Genomic DNA, 20,788 nt, shown 5'->3' on the forward strand with positions numbered 1-20,788 from the left:
TTTTTTTCTTAATTGTTAAATTAATTTAATTGTTACGTGTGTAAAAAAAACTAAAGCAATGGAATTAAATTAATTTAACAATTAAGAAAAAAAAATTTAGGGTTAGGGTCAGGGGGGAGGTTTAGGGTTAGTTACAGGATGTTGTCTCAGTTTTAGACGCAGCAAATGATTTTAGTTGAATGGAGGTAATCGATTGGTTAAAATTGCCGAAATGCTCGGATTTTCAGACGAAATATCTTACAAACTATAGAATTTTCTCAATAAAGCCAAGAGAAAATGATGTTTTATAAACACATTCTACCAGTATACGAAGTTTAAAAGTGTTTAGTTAACTAGAAATTATGTTGACATCTGCCATTCAAATGGAAAAGATCCGAGATAACTGACTTTGAACCATTGATGCCAATCAGCCCTCGGAACAATTGGAGCAGATGTGTGTCATTCTACAACACAGATACCTGGTCTTAGTTAGCAAGACAATGCAAGACTTCATATTACTTGAATGATGTGGAATAAATTCTAGGATCTTGCTATGCCTAACATATAATCCAGATGTAGCTGCCTCAAATTATTACTTGTTCTGCTCCATGGCTCACTTGCTGCACTTGGGACATTTCATCAAACAGGGGTGGGGTGCAAGCTTCAGTTAAGGAGTTCTTTGCCGTGAAGGACAAGAACTGGCAGAAAGATGGCTTCAGACAGTGCAACACTATGAATGCCAGGCTACTTTTAGCTTGACAATGGCTTAGCTGGCCTATAATATTATTATTTCAGAATAATAGAATAATATGGATGTGGAGTCCCTTGCGAGGGATGTAGCCAGCCCACTTATGCATGCCTTTCTTTCCTTGCACACACAAAGACCTGTTGAGGCAAGCGAAGTCGAAATCGAATTCGAAATTGAACCAATCCTGACTGGCACCCGGCGGTTGCCAGGGCTGCTGGACTGTCTCCTGTGCAGGGGGCAAGTGAAGAAACTCTGTTTTGACCCTGTGCTTGAGGAGATCCATTGAGTCAAGTACACCAACAACAAAGATCAATGGAAACGCACGTTAAACAATGATGATGATATATAGATACATGCATGCACACACACATATCGAAGAAGGGGAAAAGAGAGAATGGAAAGTTTCGGACAATGTTGAAAGATTAATAAAACCTTTATATTTCAGGCACAAAGGCCCATCTCCAGAAGAGGAAAAAAAAGGTCTGAGGAAAGTTCAGTTATGTAGGTTCTGTTAACTCATTTAAATTCCATAACATGTTGCAGCAGCAGTCACTCCAAATTCTGGTGTAATCGGCATTAGTCATAGTAGTAGTGGCAGTCACTCTTTAAATGTTGACATCTATCCGAGTTGATGTAAACAAACCTACAGCTGTTGTAGGCCATTTACCATCTGCTGGATGTTGTCACAGGAGCCATCGGCTCAATTTAGATCAACTGTTAATTTTCAGGTTGAGGTGGTGGATCTCATATAAGTAAATTGCTGGTGTTCCTCTCCGAGGCTAATATGGAGCGTCTATCTCCTTGGTGGTGTTATCACATCTGGTCGGGTATTTGTGGAAGAAAGACACACTGGTGGTGAGATGCTGCTTGATTCAGATGTAGAGTAACTAGGGGTCGTGCTACCAATGTAGGGGTCGTGCTACCAATATAGAGGTCGTGCTACCAATGTAGGGGTCTTGCAACCAATGTAGAGGTCGTGCTACCAATGTAGGGGTCGTGCTACCAATGTAGAGGTCGTGCTACCAATGTAGGGGTCGTGCTACCAATATAGGGGTCATGCTACCAATGTAGGGGTCTTGCTACCAATGTTGGGGTTGTTGCATTTGGAGCGTCATATTTGCTATACCATGACATACATAAGCGCATGTTAGTGATGTGAATGGGGCAGTTTGTTAGTGTGCAGGGCTGTTGTACTGCAGGTGACCACCTCGTTGATTAGTGTTTGCATAGAGATGGTACCTGTACAAACATCTTATCAATGAACTGCACTCTCTTATCAAGAATGGAGTACACAAAATCAAGACATCAGACTATATTTGGATGAAAACGAGTTAACAAATAAGTGGAAATTTTACCGGTGAGTGTGTTAAATTATAAGGCACTAAAAGAGAATGACTCTCCCCAGACACAACAGAATATGCTTCAAGACACAAACTCACATAAAGAATCTTGCAAACCAAATCCAAAAACGAAATATATGTATATATATATGTAGGATGTATCATCATTTAATGTCCGTGTTTCATGCTAGCAGGGGTGGAATGGTACCACAAGAGCTGGCCAGGCTGAAGCCTGCACCAGACTTCTGTGACTGTTTTGGCAAGGTTTTTACAGCTGGATGCCCTTCCGAAAACCAACCACTTCACAGTGTGAACTGGATGCTTTTAAGTGGCCCCTGCACTGACAGGGTCACCAAATTCTTGCAAGGGATATCTTTAGAAACAACAGTCTCACAGATAGTGAAATAACCAGCAGAAAACGACCTAAATGTAAGACAAAGGAAAAGAAGAATCAAAAAGAGAAACCCTCCACAAGTCTAAATCAGCTTGTTTGCTACGGGGCCACATATTTTGTTCCCACTCACCAACCACATGTAAAAGGCACCATCCGATCGTGGCCATTTGCCAGCCCCGTCTGGCACATAAAAAGCACCCACTACACTCACAGAGTGGTTGGCATTAGGAAGGGCATCCAGTCGTAGAAACACTGCCAGATCAGACTGGGCCTGGTGCAGCCTTCTGGCTTCCCAGACCCCAGTTGAACCGTCCAACCCATGCCAGCATGGAAAGCGGACGTTAAACAATGCTGATTGATTCCACCTTCTTTGCAACCACAGTTGCCACACTTCCATCCTGCTGTTCAACCTGGATATTACGCACGAACTCAAAAGCAAATTTTTTGCTCTCCTTCGTGATAGAATGAAGCTTCTTGAAATTACATGAGAAATTCTGAAAATATCCACTAATTTCAAGTGCCATGAATGCGGTCGGTTGTCAAAGGCCTTTTTATAATCAATCCATGTAGAACTGAGATCTCTGTGTTTGTTATGATAGTTCTGAAGGTTTATACGATTGATTAGATCAATGCTTTTCAAACTTTTTGTTGGAGCGGAACCCCAAGGAAACATTTCACTGGCCAGAGGAACCCCTGTGCAATAATTTAATTGTTCTATGCACACATATCTGCACAGGAGAATTAAAAATTACTGTCGATTTTAGCAGTTTTGTAACTTCTTGCGGAACCCTGGTTGAAAACCACTGGATTAGATGATCTTTGCATCTGTATGAGCCTCGTTGGCACCCTTCTTGTTCAGTGGAGAAATATCAATCTGTTCCATAAATGCCTATATTTTCCGCATGTGGATGGACGTTAACATTTTATATTTGGTAGAGAGACAGGTTATGGGTTGACAGGTTTTTGGAAATTTGGTTTCATTATTGTTTTGAAGACAAGTAATACCTTTTGCTAATCAATCAGGTGTTTTCTTAGGATCTCTCATAATTCCATTGAACAGCTGAACTAACTTTATGTGTGTGCACAGGAGTGACGTGAGCCAGAAATTTGGCACCCTGTCCTTAGACTCATAAACCTTAATGAGTATCATCTTCGGGGTTGCTTTTCTGATGTCTTCTCAAGCTTGTCCTAATAAATTTTGGTAGGGTCCTTCTGTGTGTCTCATCTAATCTGCATTTTCATTGTCTTTTTATCACTTTAAATATTTTTCCAAAAGTCAATAGGTTTTTGGAAATTTGGTTCCATTATTCTTTTGAAGAAGGCCAGTAATATAAGGATGTCATCTTTCATTGGGTTGTGTCCCCTCAGCATCATTGTGGTTGTCATCCTTTAACGTTCGTGTTCCATGTTGTCATGGGTTGGAGGGTTCGACATGGCCTGTTGTGGCAATGTTTCTCCTGCTGAATGCCCTTCCTAACACCAACCACTTTACAAAGTGTGCTGGATGCTTTTCACGTGCCACCTGTACAGGTGTGTTTAGGCAGCACCAACTAGGGGGAATTTTATGTGGCACCGGTACCTGCAAAGGACAGGACTGTATGTACAAAGACAGAGATTTTACTTTGCTTGATGTGTCATTTCAAATCATCATCATCATCATCATCATCATCGTTTAACATCCGCTTTCCATGCTAGCATGGGTTGGACGGTTCGACCGGGGATCTGGGAAGCCAGAAGGCTTTACCAGGCTCCAGTCTGAGCTGGCAATGTTTCTACAGCTGGATGCCCTTCCTAAACGCAAACCACTCCGTGAGTGTAGTGGGTGCTTTTTACGTGCCAGGCGAGGCTGCCAATGGCCACGATTGGATTGGTGCATTTTACGTGCCACTGGCACGGAAGCCAGTCAAGGTGGCGCTGGCATTGGCCATGATCGGATGGTGCTTTTTACGTGCCACCGGCACAGAAGCCAGTCTAGGCACTGGCATCGGCCACGTTCGGATGAAGGCCACGTTCAGATGTCGGCCACAGCTGAACTCATCCATACGCATCACATGACCCAACGAGCACAGTCTCTTCTATTGCACACTGCATCTGATGCTGCATATACCCAGTTTTCCTCTTAAATCATTTACACTCGCTCGTGCATGTGCGCTGACATTATCCATCCAGTGGAGCATGTAACCTTCATTTCTTTCAAATCTTCACAAGTCCTCTGTAGTCAAAGCCCATGTTTCACTGCCATGTAACACAGCTGTACGTACACAGCCATCATAGCTGTACGTACACAGCCATCATAGCTGTACGTACACAGGCATCATAGCTGTACGTACACAGGCATCATACAATCTGCCTTTTACTCCGAGGGAGGGGCCCTCGCTTGCAAACAAAGGCAGAAACTCCCTGAACTTTGCCAAGCCCATTCTCCTTGTAGCAACTACACTTTCAGAAGTTCGTCTACCACTGCAAACTTGGTATGCTGGGTAACAGAAGCTATCTACTACTTCTAATGATCTCCCCAAACACTTGAGGGAGTCTATTGTCTGTGCATTTTTAGTACTCATTTTACCCACATATTTCACTCACACAAAGACCATTTTCTCCGTTAATCTTCCTGCGATAGCACTACACCTCTTATGTGTGCAAAGCTTGCACTGGGTGCAACGTATGGAGTTCCTACCAACACCCTTATTACATATCGAGCAGGTCACATATTCTTTAGTCAGAATATGTATAACTGTCTTAGGCTCAATATCTGAAGATCATTTCTCACCATTTCATCCCCATCTTCCTGGGGTTCTCCCTCCATTTAGCACCTCTTTATGCAGCTGCCCTCTCATTCACATACATCACATGTTCTTACCAGCACCATCCGATCATGGCCGTTTGCCAGCCTCATCTGGCACCTATGCAGGTGGCACATTAAAAAGCACCCACTACACTCACGGAGTGGTTGGTGTTAGGAAGGGCATCTAGCTGTAGAAACTCTGCCAGATCAGATTGGAGCCTGGTGCAGCCTCCTGGCTTCCCAGACCCCAGTTGTACCGTCCAACCCATGCCAGCATGGAAAATGGACACTACATCTGATGCCTCTTCTACCCAATGTTTCTCTTCTGTAATGGATCCAAGCCAGATCTTATTCTATGTCCTCACACTTGCTGGTAAATAAGTTTTCACCCTGTTGAGAGCCTCCACATTGATGGAGGGGACATCACAGAAAGGGTTGGAAACTTTAGTTGGATGCATTGATGAGGTTTGATAGCAATATGCTAAATTCCTGAGAACCAGTTTTTTCTTCTTTTTCTTTTTGTACCAATTCAGAGATGCAGCACGGATTTTTGTCAGTGAACAGGTCGCGGTCTTAACCCTTTCGTTACTGTATTTCTGTTGAGATGCTCTCTGTTTCTTTCAATTACTTTAAATATAACAAAGAATTTTAGTAAAATAATATCGTTATAATTAAGCTAGTGTTAGGAACATAAATTGTGACTAAGGTTAGGTGGAAGATTTTAATTCAGGACTTATGAAAACAAGACATTTGTATTACAAAGCCAGAGCCTGTTTCAGCTGGGTTGGTATCAAGAGGGTTAAAGCGACGAAAATATTTTGACAAATTAAACTTAAATGTTGAAGTGAATCGAACGGCTTTTGTGTGTTTCTTAAATGGCTTACAAACACCTTCCATGCTGCAATTGCTTTCGTTTCAGCACATGATCTCAGATCAAATCATTTGCTATGCGAGTACATCTCCGTAATTCAGATATTTTTATTTTGCAATAATGTGTAGATGAATCGTTATATGTAGTGAATGAAGTTTTGTGCAAGGTTACAGTGTTTTAGGGCCCCTGTTATCATTTTCTGTTTGGCCTGTGTAGAACTAATCATTGCTCATCTGGAAAGAAAGCTGCTTTATTAAGAAAGATGAATGACATTGGAAGGTCTTCAAATATTTCCTGAATCAGATAACATTCTGCTGAACTGCGATGTGGGGAGTTAGAATTAACGATTATCAGCAGAAACATTTAACAACGAGAGCAGGCATATGTTTTGGAATTAAGTAAAAGAGGAGACGGATGTTGGTTTGTGAGGTTGAGAGGTGAGAGGAGAATGACTTGTCAGATTTGGCACAAATATATGAAAGGAAAGCTTAAATTAATAGACCAAAGGCGTTCATCATCATCATCGTTTAACGTCCGCTTTCCATGCTGGCATGGGTTGGACGGTACAACTGGGGTCTGGGAAGCCAGATGGCTGCACCAGGCCCCAATCTGATCTGGCAGTATTTCTACAGCTGGATGCCCTTCCTAATGCCAACCACTCCATGAGTGTAGTGGGTGCTTTTTACGTGCCACCTGCACAGGTGCCAGCCAAGGCTGGCAAACGGCCATGATCGGATGGTGCTTTTTACGTGTCACCGGCACGGGGGCCAGACGAGGCTGGCAACGGCCACAATCAGATGGTGCTTTTTACGTGCCACCGGCACAGAGGCCAGTCGGGGCAGCGCTGGCAACAGCCACGTTCAGATGGTTCTCTTATGTGTCACCGGCACTGGTATCACAGCTACAATTTCCATTGATGTTGATCGATTTCGATTTTGATTTATTAATTGATAATTAAATGAGATAATAGGAACGTTGTTAGATTATGTAGGATATCTTACAAGAGAGAGGAGATGTAGGAGGGTCAGTCTATTTGGTTAAATATTGGGTTATTACATGGTACCAGTAGAGAAAGCAAAAAGATGTGGACCAAAAACATAGCAGTCACCAGTTGACCATTGATGAGAAGATTGTCTCACAATAATAAAATGTAAATTATTCATCATCGTCATCGTTTAATGTCCGTTTACCATGCTGGCATGGGTTGGATGGTTTGACTGGGGTCTGGGAAGCTAGGAGGCTGCACCAGGCCCCAATATGATCTGGCAGTGTTTCTACTGCTGGATGCCCTTCCTAATGCCAACTACTCCAAGAGTGTAGTGGGTGCTTTTTACGTGCCACCATCACAGGGACCAGAGGAGCTGGCATCAACCACAACTGGATGGTGCTTTTTACGTGCCACCAGCATGGAAGCCAGTCAAAGCAGCCCTGGCATTGGCCATGTTTGGATGGTGTTTTTTACGTGCTACCGGAAGCGGGGGCTCACAACTACAATTTCCATTTGATTTGATTTTGATATTGCTGATGTTGGTTAAAAAGAGACGATGAGTGATGGCTGGAAGTATATTGAGTTCTTCATAACCAGCTGATCTAGCAAGCGGGGCCTCATATCAGTGAGGGGGGCCGGTGCGCATTGATGCCGTCGAGAGGTAGGCCTCAAAACAGCGCGCATTCTCTCCTGATGACCCATACACTTGCTAGCTTCCGGTATACGGAGCTTTTAACTGGTAGCACTTGCATGTGCAAGTTGTTTGCAAGACATACATTGTAAAACTCGGAAATAGTTATTTCAGAGACCCCCAAGTCAGTGAACAAGTACTTCCAGACAGTGGCACCTACTTCAGAAAGTAAATCACAGCAAGTTGATGAGTGTTAAATAACTAATTGATTTCTATAAAGTTTATCTTCACCTGAACCATATTGTTTGTCAGAACGTCTGCGACCAGGTTCCATTCTTACATTTCAATTGAAACGTTTTGTGGTAAACTAATTCTGTTAAAGATATCGATATTACTGAAATTTCATAAATTATCCACTGAGGTTTGAATGGTGGGTAAAATGGATAAATTAGAAGAAACAATAGATTTGTAGTGGTTCAGGTGTATCCGAATGTGTTGAGGTAAACAAATGCGATAGGTATGTGGATACCTTCAAAGTGAATAATCGAATGACATTGATTTATAGTTTAAACAATTTATTTACTGGACTTGCAATTGCTGTTGGTGTACACAACTTTTGGATCTTTTCGGTTTGAATGGCAGTTTTTTCTAGCAGTGACATATGAAATTGTCACCCATAATTATGACCCTAGTATTGATCTATTGCATTTCAATCTGTTTTAAGGTTAGGGTTAGTTAGGTTTAGGGTTAGGGGAAGGGTATCTTTTTTTCTTCAGAAATGTAAATAAACCCAATCTGTTTCTTAAACGAGGGACATATTCATATGGCACAGAATGTTTTCACCTCGTTAGACGTCATTGATTGGTTGAAATTGCAGAAATTTAAGAAAAAAACAACAAATATCTTACAAACTATAGAATTTTCTCAATAAAGCCAAGAGAAAAAGGTGTTTTATAAACACATTCTACCAGTATACGAAGTTTAAAAGTGTTTAGTTACCTAGAAATTATGTTAAAAACTGCCGTTCAAACGGAAAAGATCCCAATTTTTCACTACATTAATTTGTTGTCAACTGCTGCAAGTTGAGAGGAATAAAAAGAGGGTCCATCTGTGGATGTGATATGGTAGAACTGAATGTTTTTTTGTCTGTGCGTCGTTCATCTGAGAAAGTAGTCAGTGATCTCGTGAGTTGTCTCTTTGTCCAGAGCCTTTCTGCCTGTCCCTTGGCTGACCACAGTGTTTATAACAGCCATGGCAGTTAGAAGGACAGACATACTGCAGGAGGGATTGTGTCTAATTAGGTCAGCTCCTCCTCATTAAGGAAAATTAACTGAGAAGATAGCTTTCGTGTGCAGCAGATGAACAGGGCAATAGATACCACAGATACTCAGAAAACAGATTGCATTACACTCCTGGGGGAGAAACTAGAAGTAGTTGATAGTTTCCGCTACCTGGGTGACCAAGTTAGTAGCAGGGGTGGATGTTCAGAGAGCGTTACCACTAGAATAAGAATAGCCTGGGCAAAGTTTAGAAAGCTTCTTCCCCTACTGGTGACAAAGGGTCTCTCACTCACAGTGAAAGGTAGATTGTAGGACACATGTGTGCAAACTGCCATGCTTCACGGCAGTGAAACACGGACCATGATTGCGGAGGACATGTGTAGGTTCGAAAGAAATGAAGCTAGCATGATCCGCTGGATGTGTAATGTCAGTGTGCACACATGACAGATTGTAAGCGCCCTGAGAGAAATGTTGGACATAAGAAGCATTGGATGTGGTGTGCAAGAGAGACATTTGCGCTGGTATGGTCATGTACTGTGGATGGATGAGGAGAGATGTGTGAAGAAGTGCCACTCCCAAACTGTTGAAGGAATCCTGGGTAGAGGTAGACCCAGGAAGACATGGGATGAGGTGGTCAAGCATGACCTTCGTACATTGGGCCTCACAGAGGCTATGACGAAAAACTGAGACCTCTGAGATATGCTGTGACTTTGAAGACCTGACAAATGAAGTGAGTTCATGGCTTGCAGGACTGCCTGCTGCGCTGACCTTGGATCGTAGAGTGACCCACTGTTCTTGAGGAGATCTATTGAGTCAAGTACATCAACACCAACATCAAAATGAAAATCGAATGGAAATTGTAGTTCAGATACCCGTGCCAGTGCCGCCTGACTGGCATCCGTGTCGGTGACACATAAAAGCACCAACCGATCATGGCCGTTTGCCAGCCTCTTCTGGCCCCTGTGCTGGTGGCACGTAAAAAGCTCCCACTACACATGAAACAATGATGATGATATACATACATATATGAAAATGTATATACACATGCATATATGGGCACAGGACACCACAGAACGTAAACAACATGAAATATGAAATACAAAAACATGGAATACAAACAAAAAACAAATGGAAAACCAGACAAGCAACATAAAATAAAACGACACTTCATCAGTTGTCGGCTGTTTTTCTACTTCGTACTTCAAGCAATTCACAAGATATGTTTTTGACAAAACAGTTGCTCCCGCAAAGCAAATCAAATTTGGGATTTTTGCGGAGGGTCAAAGTTGGTAACAAAAACAGATATATCCTCATCGCCGGGCAAAATGCTGTGCTTGAGGAGACCCATTAAGTCAAGTAAAATCTAAAATCAAAACCAAAATCACAATCAGAATCGAAATCAAAAATGGCAATTGTAGTTGTGGCCGATGCCAGTGCCACATGACTGGCTCCCATGCTGGTGGCATGCAATAAGCACCAGTGATGTGTGGGTCGTTGCCAGTGTCACCTCACTGGCTCCCCATGCTGATGGTATGTAGAAAGCACCATCTGAATGTGGCTAATGCCACTTCCGCCTGACTGGCTCCCATGCCGGTGGCACGTAAAAAAGCACCCACTACACTCTCAGAGTGGTTGGTGTTAGGAAGGGCATCCAGCTGTAGAAACTTTGCCAGATCAGACTGGAGCCTGGTGCAGCCTTCTGGCTTGCCAGACCGCAGTCGAACCGTCCAACTCATGCCAGCATGGAAAGCAGACATTAAATGATGATGATGCTGATGATGATGATCATCATTTAGCATCTCCCTTCCATGCTGACATGGGTGGGGTAGTTTGACAGAAGCTGGCCAGGCGGGAGCCTGCACCAGACTTCTGTGTCTGTTTTGGCAGGATTTTTATGGCTGGATGCCCTTCCTAACACCAACCTCTTTACAGTGTGGACTGAATGCTTTTTGTAAGTTTTGAACGATGCCCTCCCAAATGCCAACCATTTTACAGTGTGGACTGGGTGCTTTTTAAGTGACACCTTGCAAGACAAAAACATCTTTTGAGAGGGCGTTGGAGGAGTTGATCTTTTGTCAGTTGATGAAAGATTATAGTGAGACTGAGAGAGATGATGTTGACTGGATGTTTGATTTTTATTACTCAACCTGACACCCAAACACTTCGAAATGTTTGTATTGGAGCCTCCCATGTGAATGCCAAGCAGTACAGCATGTTGTTTTCAAATTTCTCACAGAGTGCTTTACGTCACGGTGCCCAACAGACCCTACTACACTGTGTAGTCGACAAAATAAAAAACAATGCACGTGCGCGATATTAAAAATATAAAATGGCGACAATTTACCCATCGCACCCTGTACCTATGTACATACATACAACTCGGTCGTTAATTGAACTCAGAACGCAAAGGGACGCAACTTAACAACGCAAAGCATTTGTACTGATTGCCCTCTCCCAGTTTCCGTTTCTATGGTTACGAGGTTAAACATTCTCATAGAATTTCAGTCGCATTAAAATTACTCCAGAAAGACGAAATGCAAGGTTGACGTCGGTTTTATGGGCATATATAAAATTTGTTGGGATCTTTTCGGTTTGACCGGCAGTTTTTTAAAATAATTTCTAGTTAACTAAACACTTTTAAACTTCGTATACTGGTAGAATGTGTTTATAAAACATCTTTTCTCTTGGCTTTATTGAGAAAATTCTATAGTTTGTAAGATATTTGTTGTTTATTTTCTTCAATTTCTGCAATTTCAACCAATCAATGACGTCTATTGAGGTAAAAAACATTCTGTGCCGTATGAATATGTCCCTCGTTTAAGAAACAGATTGGGTTTATTTACATTTCTGAAGAAAAAAAGTTACCCCTAACCCTAACCCTAAAACAGATTGAAATGCAATAGATCGATACTAGGGTCATAATTATGTGTAACAATTTCATATGACACCGCTAGAAAAACTGCCGGTCAAACCCGAAAAGATCCAAAATTTGTTGTCCCATACCAGTTTCCTCATACGATCTTTTGGTTACGCACATTTTTTAAATATGCAATTTGGCGGAAATGATTATGTAATGAGTGGCTGTGTGGTAAGAAGCTAGATTACCAACCACATGGTTCCAGGTTCAGTCCCACTGCGTGGCATCTTGGGCAAGTGTCTTCTGCTATAGCCTCAGGCCGACCAAAGCCTTGTGAGTGGATTTGGTAGACGGAAACTGAAAGAAGCCTGTCGTATATATGTATGTATATATGTATGTGTGTGTGTGTGTTTGTCCCCCTAGCATTGCTTGACAACCGATGCTGGTGTGTTTATGTCCCCGTTACTTAGCGGTTCGGCAAAAGAGACCGATAGAATAAGTACTGGGCTTACAAAGAATTAGTCCCGGAGTCGATTTGCTCGACTAAAGGCGGTGCTCCAGCATGGCCGCAGTCAAATGACTAAAACAAGTAAAAGAGTAAAGAATAAATATAAAAGCCTTCCCGCTATTTCGAAAAACTTTTATTGGAAGTTGCATCTTAAAATAATAGGATAGAGTCGTGACCAAGAGTTTGGAACATTTTCTTAAAAATTGAAATCGTTATTCCGAAGTACAATTCGACTCAAATATAACTTTGGGCATTACAATTCTAAATTTCACACCAATGTTCCAAACTTCTGGCCAATTAATAATATATTGCAAGTTATATATAACATGGGGCGTTTAGAATAAAGAACTCTAATCTTCGCACCCATGTTACAAACTGGTAACGACTTGTAAAGGAATAAACCCGGAGGGCAACGCATTAGGTGGATTCGAACTCAGAATGCTCGACAATTGGGCCAACGTTCTTAACGATTTGGCCAAATTACTCGCCTCGTTCAGTAATAAACTTGGAAGGAGGGATTTAATGACCGCAGGGCAGGAGGAAGATAAAACATGACCCTACACATGATTTTAATTAGAAATCTTGTTTTCTTTTTTTTTGTATATATATATTTCATAGTCTGTAATTTTTTTTGTTAACCACACTACCGGAAAAATCCGTAGATGGCCGATAATGACCGGTTGACAAACGGAAATGGCCGGAACGGTTTTACGCTTAAGAGCCTGACGCCAGCTTCACCGCAAAGGAGGATCACGGGAGCGAACGGCTGCTATTGTTTATTATTAGTTTAATAATATTTCAACAACAAACTCAATGCTTTGCGATGACGGCGAGGGATCGATTCCCGTTTTCTCCTCCACTCTGATTTTCCTTCTGTCTGTCTGTCTCCTGCCTTTACCTCACGTGCCCTTGCTCCCTCCCTCTCTTATTGTTGCCATCGCTTCCCCTTTTCTCTCTCCCTCTTTCTATTACCTTCTTGTTCTTGCTTTATCTCTCTTTTCCTTTCTCTTCTCTCTCTTTTCTTGTCTCCTCCTCCTCCACCTCTTTTTCATTGCTGTTGCTCTCTCTCTCTCTCTCCCTCATCTCTATTGTTTAACTGTTGCTTCTCTCTTTCTTTCCCTCCTTCCTCTCTCACTATTGCCAGGTAGCTGTTGCTCTCTCCCTCTCTCTCTCTCTTACCGTTTAGTCGTTGCTCTTTCCCTCTCTCTCACTCACTATTTTCCTCTCCCCCTCATCTCCTCCTCCACTGCTGGGAAGAGTACAACTCGTTTGTTAGCCAAGCACTCTCCCAATCGAAGGTATTTGTCATTCTCCTGTCACCCTCCCTCGCCCTCTCTCCCTTCCTCTCTCACTCGGCTGTGGAGTGCGAACTGACAGGTAAGTAAACAACTTGTTTACATTATATACACATAAATAAATAAATATATATATAGCTGGTTGTTTTGGGGGTGAATGTTGTATGCAAGGCACATATTTACATAAATATATGTGTGTGTCTGTGTATAAATATATATATGCATTAATATATACATACATACATTTTATTGTGTGTATATGTTACATGAATGCACAGATGTATGTTTATCAAAACGGTTCATACATTCATACGACTATACACATATGTTATATACACATGTATACCTCTCAAACCCATATCTATCTATCCATCCATCCATCCATCTGTCTGTCTGTCTATCTATATATCTACATATATTTATATCTATCTATATATATATGTATGTATATACATATCAACATCTATCTATCCATCCATCCATCTATCTATCTATATATGTTTATCTATCTATCTATCTATCTATCTATCTAACTATATATATATTTATGTCTATATATATATGTATGTATATATATATATATATTACATCTATCTATCTATCTATCTATCTATCTATTAACTATATATATATTTATATCTATATATGTATGTATATATATATATTTACATCTATCTATCTACTAACTATATATATATTTATATCTATATATGTATGTATGTATATATATTTACATCTATCTATCTACTAACTATATATATATTTATATCTATATATGTATGTATATATATATATTTACATCTATCTATCTACTAACTATATATATATTTATATCTATATATGTATGTATGTATATATACATCTACATCTATGTATCTATCTACCTCTCTATCCATCCATCCATCTATCTATCAATCTATCTACCTATCCATCTATCCATCCTACATGTATACATTAACAGTACGCTATACGCATGATATATATACATAACGTGGTATATGTCCATATACACATGTGTGCACCACATTTATGGATTCAGGCTGGTGCGAAAGTGCATATATATATATATATATATAATATATATATATATATATATATATGCAAACACACATACAGAGACTGTGTAATGTAGGGTGGAATCTCATTATAGTTAGAGGAAACTGGTTTCGTTGGAGTCCCTACTCGGAGTTTCTCTCCTTCATCATTCTGTCCCGCGAGCACCTTGGAACAGAACAGTAAATATATACACCAAAGACACACAAACATATGTTAGATGCCTGTCAGCATCACTTACATCGGGACATAGACGACAATTCAAGGCTGTGTATAATAAATGTGTGTATATACATATGTACACTATATATATAGGTTATCACATATATATATATTTTTGTTTTTCATGCCATACTATATATACATAATACACGCGCACACACCCTCTTACATACATCAATAAAATATATCTGAGGTTTTATCTTCCCGCTTATATATACACGCTTTCAAGTGTATGTATAACAAAACTTACTCACAGACAGATATATATATATATATATATACCTATTTGCATTAAGTAATTAGACAAATTTTATGTTCATTTCATATACACACACATGTATATTCATATCCGTAAACATACATACACACACAACACACACACACACACACATATATATATATATATATATACACACACGCACATGTATACGTTAATGCACATATAGACAGCGGCGCGTGTGCATTATTTATATTAATATATTTATATGTAGACAATGTTTATTTTATATACCTGCATATATATATTCCTGTAAGTTAGTGTAAAGACGCGCATTGTATACGTTGATTTATATATGCACAGGTGCGCGCGTTCATTTTTAATGTATGTATATACATATATATATACATACACACACACACGCACATCTAGCATATATTATAGGGAAATGACTGCTCCGTGTATAAGTCTGTGTGGCTAAACTAGAGATTGGTCCCGTCTTTGTTTCCTCATAACAAATCGATCCCAGTATTTTCAACCTGGTGCTTATTCCATAGGTCTCCTTTACCGAACCGCTAAGTTATGGGAACCTAAACACACCAACAGTCGTGGTGGACACACACACACGCGCGCACACATACAATTTCCTTCTCTCTTCATACACCTCTCAAATCTACTCCTAAGGCTTTGGTCGAACCAAAGCCTTAGTAGCAGACATTTGGCCAAGATGTCCTGCAGCGGGACTGAACCCACGACCACACGGTTGGGAAGCCACGCCTGCACCTCTCTCTCTCTCTCTCTCTCTCTCATTCTGTCTTTCTGGTGACAGTCCATATGCGAGGTGTCTCAAGCTAGTATCCACCAGAATTATTAATCTGTCTCCTCTTTGGTATGGTCAAGGTGGTGTTGCTGCGGTCATCGCTGACCAATCTCCTTTCATCTTACATCAAACCATATCTCCGTCTCTTCATCTTCCTCGGTCGGTCGTGAAAGGAATCTGTCACTATTTTCATCTTTATCGTTTGACAACTGTGAGTAGAAAGGCTTTGTACGTCTCTTGCTTTTTCGCATATATGTGTGTGTATATATTAGAAGGTTTGGAGATGATGTACAGGTATTTTATATTAGAAGAAATGAGGTACTCAGAAATTTGGATGGTTTTATATTTACAGATATTTCTTTGTACATTACATGTTTTTATACATCATATAACTTATATTAGCGCTTTCGTTCATTCTGGTGGAGTTTTCAAATTGAACTAGTATATCATATATGATGTATAAAAACATGTGATATACAAATAAATATTTGTAAATATAAAACCATCCGAATTTCTGAGTACCTCATTTCTTCTAATATATATATATATATATATATATATATATATTATATATATATATATATATATATATATATATATATATATATATATATATATACACGCTGTGTACATACATTGGACTGGGGTCAGGATGGGGCATCGTCTTTGACAGGATTTAGTTCAACAAATCGACACAAGCCCTTCTTTTTTAAGGTCTCATACTTATTCTGTCTCTTTTGCTGAGACCTCTAAGTTAGGTGGACGTTAACAGACCAACACCGGTAGTCGAGTAGTAGTAGACACACGCACACGCGATAGGCTTCTTTCAGTTTCCATCTACCAAATCCATTCACACGGCTTTGGTCGGTCCAGGTCTATAGCAGAAGATACTTGCTTAAGGTGTCACAAAGTGGGACTGAACCCAAGACCATGTTTCAGTCTTCAAACCGCGGCCATGCTGGGGCCCCGCTTTGAAGGAATTCTTTTCTTTTTTTTTCTTTTGTTGAACTAATCGACCCCAGTATTTATCATTTTTTAAAAAGTCTGAAACTTATTCTATCAGTTTCTTTTGCTGAACCGCTAAGTTACAGGAATGTAGACAAATCATATGTATGTATATATGCACGTGTCTATATGTATATATATATATATATACATACACACACACACACATGCGTGAATATGCCTTATGTGATGTGTCTATATAATCATTGTTTAACGTCTGTCTTCGATGCTAGCATGGGTGTGATTTTTTTACAAGAGCCAGGCAGGGAGATGCCTGCACCAGACTTCTGTGACTGTTTTGGCAGGATTTTGACAGCTGGATGCTCGTCTGAACACCAACCACCCAACAGAGTGGACTTAGTGCTTTCTATGTGGCACCAGCCTCACAATATATATGCATGCATGCATATGTGTGTATATGCCTTATGTGATGTATGTGTATATAGGCAAAGGCATGGCTGTGTGGTAAGAGGCTTGCTTTCCCACCACGTGGTTCTGGGTTCAGTCCCACTACATGGCACCTTGGGCAAGTGTCTTCAGCCATAGCCTCAGGCTGACCAAAGCCTTGTGAGTGGATTTAGTAGACTGAAACTGAAAGAAGCCCATCATATATATATATATATATATATATATATATATATATATATATATATATATATATATATATATATATAGTGATAGTTTACGAAAAAACAAACAAAAGACGATGACAGGTGGTGTACATAACAAACAGATGTATTAGTATAACGCTCAGGAATAGAAAAAGTCTTTTATGTTTCGAGCCTATGCTCTTCTACAGAAAAGGACAGAGAAAAAACAAGGAGAGAAAAATATATATATATACATACACATATATGTGTGTGTATACATATATATTTATGTGTGTATTTGTGTCTGTGTTTGTCCCCCCCAGCATCGCTTGACAACCAATGTTGGTGTGCTTATGTACCTGAAACTTAGCAGTTCAGCAAAAGAGACTGATAGAATAAGAGGCTTAGAGAGAATAATTCCTGGGGTCGATTTGTTTGATTAAAGGCAGTGGTCCAGCATAGCCGCGGTCAAATGACCGAAATGTGCAAAAGAATATATATGCACATATGTGTATATGCCTTATGTGATGTATATGCTATATATACATGTGTTTGTATGCTATATAAGTCTGTGAGACTGTATATACATGTAGAGACGACTGCTCTGGTATGGTCATGTGTTACGTATAGGTGAGGACAACTGTGTGAGGAAGTGCCACTCCCTAACTAGAAGCACCCACTACACTCTCGGAGTGGTTGGCGTTAGGAAGGGCATCCAGCTGTAGAAACCTTGCCAGATCAGACTGGAGCCTGGTGCAGCAGCTCTGGCTTACCAGTTCCAGTCAAACTGTCTGACCCATGCCAGCATGAAAAGCAGATACTAAGTGGTGATGATGATGATGGACTTGTTCTGCACTGTGGTTGTTTGGAACAAAACACCCATGATAATATGATAAACAAAGATACATACATGCATGCATACATACATGATGGCTGCCCCCTCGTTATCGAGTATGGCCATTGCACGCAGCCTAACTGTTACCGGTGCTGTGATTGAATGTGACTTTTTAGCCCAGCCAAAGATCTACAATGTCTTGTACAGAATTGGCAACTAAAACCTTTACCGGTAAAAGCCGGCTGTAGTTGTAACTGGGCTTCATGTACCTTTGCATGTCGTTTAAGTCCTCCTGCCGAATTACACACATACATACATACCCGACAGATATGATTAGTATGGTGTGTTACACCACCACCAGTGGCCAGGTTGTCACTCATCTGTCTCGTTTTATGACTACGAAGATGACTCATGAGTCCAGCTTTACTGAGGCTTTACATCCATACATATTCTGGGCATGGCTTTAAGCAGCATCCGGTGATGAGGCTCCAGTCTTGGTATTATGTGGAGTGTGAAGTAACCCCTCAATTACCATTACTCCCAAGTCTGTTCTGACCCAGATTGGTAGCACCTGTCAAAATCCTTCTGCAGGTTAAACAGATTCTCCAGGGGTTAAGGAGGCTCTTGTTATTTTTGACAAAGCTGTGAGGAAGGCAGTTCTTGCAGGAGAAAAATACTCTGACATTAAACTTTCAGTGAAAAAAGCCCCAGTCGTCTTGGAACAGATTGTCTCTGGACCCTACTAGGGTGACTGAGAGAATGGCAAAAGGGTTGCAGAAGCTTTTGTTACTTAAATCCCAAACTGTACAAATGCCTGACTATCATTTAATGTCTATCATCTGACAAGATGAGGCAATTGTGGGCCCTGAATGTGGAGGACATATGAAGGCTGGAGAGGAGGAACAGAGGTGGGATGCTCCACTGGATGTTTGGTGTCAGTGCACACATGAGACAGAGCACTGGTGTACTGAGAGAGAAGTTGGGCAAAAGGGGAATCATATGCATTGTGCAAAAGAGGAGGCTGCACTGGTTTGGTCATGGGATGCAGATGGATGAGGAGAGTTGCATAAAGAAATGGTGATCCTTTAAAGTGGAGAGATGTTGTGGAAGAGGGAAACTCAGGAAGACATGGAATGAAGTATTGAACACCGATCTCAAAACGCTGAACCTTATGAAGATGACAGAGGCCTGAGATATGTGGCATATTGCTGTACTCAAGAAAGACCTGCCCAACACAGAACTGGGATCCTTAAACCAAGGTGCCATGCAAAAAGCACAGCTGTCGGTGCCACGTAAAAACACACAGTACACTCTATGAAGTGATTGGAATTAGGAAGGGCATCAAGCTGTGGAAACCAAGCCAGCCAACCCATACAAGCTGGAAAACGGACATTAAATGATGATGATATGTGTGTGTGTGTGTGTGTGTGCTTGAGAGGACCCATCAAGCCAAGTGCACCCATACTGGTGGCATGTAAAGAACACCTTTCAAGCATTGAGCTTCATGGTGGCAAGGTGGCCAAGTTCCTTTTGCCAACAGGCACAGGAGTGGCTGTGTGGTAAGTAGCTTGCTTACCAACCACATGGTTCCGGGTTCAGTCCCACTGCGTGGCATCTTGGGCAAGTGTCTTCTGCTATAGCCCCGGGCCGACCAATGCTTTAAAGGATCACCATTTCTTTATGCAATTCTCCTCATCCATCTGCATCCCATGACCAAACCAGTGCAGCCTGTCGTATATATGTATATATATATATATATATGTATTTGTGTGTATGTTTGTGTGTCTGTTTGTGCCCCTAGCATTGTTTGACAACCGAAGCTGGTGTGTTTACATCCTCGTCACTTAGCGGTTCGGCAAAAAGAGACCAATAGAATAAGTACTGGGCTTACAAAGAATAAGTCCCGGGGTCGATTTTCTCGACTAAAGGCGGTGCTCCAGCATGGCCGCAGTCAAATGACTGAAACAAGTAAAAGAAAAGTGAGATATAGCCTCCCTGATTGTTTCCAACCACCACCATTGTCACCACAACTGCCATACACACACCATTCAGACTTCTGACACCACCACCATCAATACCTTTGACTTTGCTGCCTTCCTCTCTACCACCATCACCACTGTCTTTCACATCACTTACTATCACCGTCATCCCTGACTGCCTCACCTACCACCACCATCACCGTCGCCTTCACAACTATAGCTCATGCTATTACTATCACCCCGTTACCATCATAACCATACATCTACTACTGCCTTCACTGTCTGTATACCTATACTATTACTCTCACCCCATCATGAGGAATAGTAGAAGTGTCATTGAATAGTGAGAGAGAGGGTCAAAGTGTGACACACTGACACACAGAAATTGGTT

At 40.9% G+C, this 20,788-nt stretch overlaps 1 protein-coding gene across 2 annotated transcripts in view; it reads left to right on the forward strand.

Moving 5' to 3' along the window:
• Positions 1–13,562: 13,562 nt before the first annotated feature.
• LOC115226187 (putative uncharacterized protein DDB_G0277255) overlaps positions 13,563–20,788 on the forward strand; it is a 31,714-nt gene continuing 24,488 nt past the window's right edge. The window contains exon 1 of one of the 2 annotated variants that reach the window (XM_029797195.2): positions 13,563–13,758. The gene's annotated coding sequence lies outside the window, so the exon portion shown is untranslated. Of the gene's footprint in view, positions 13,759–16,029; positions 16,200–20,788 lie in introns of those variants that run through there. The other variant, XM_036514781.1, reaches the window with a different exon arrangement.

Source organism: Octopus sinensis, linkage group LG29, assembly GCF_006345805.1.
Source record: "Octopus sinensis linkage group LG29, ASM634580v1, whole genome shotgun sequence".
Taxonomy (NCBI): domain Eukaryota; kingdom Metazoa; phylum Mollusca; class Cephalopoda; order Octopoda; family Octopodidae; genus Octopus; species Octopus sinensis.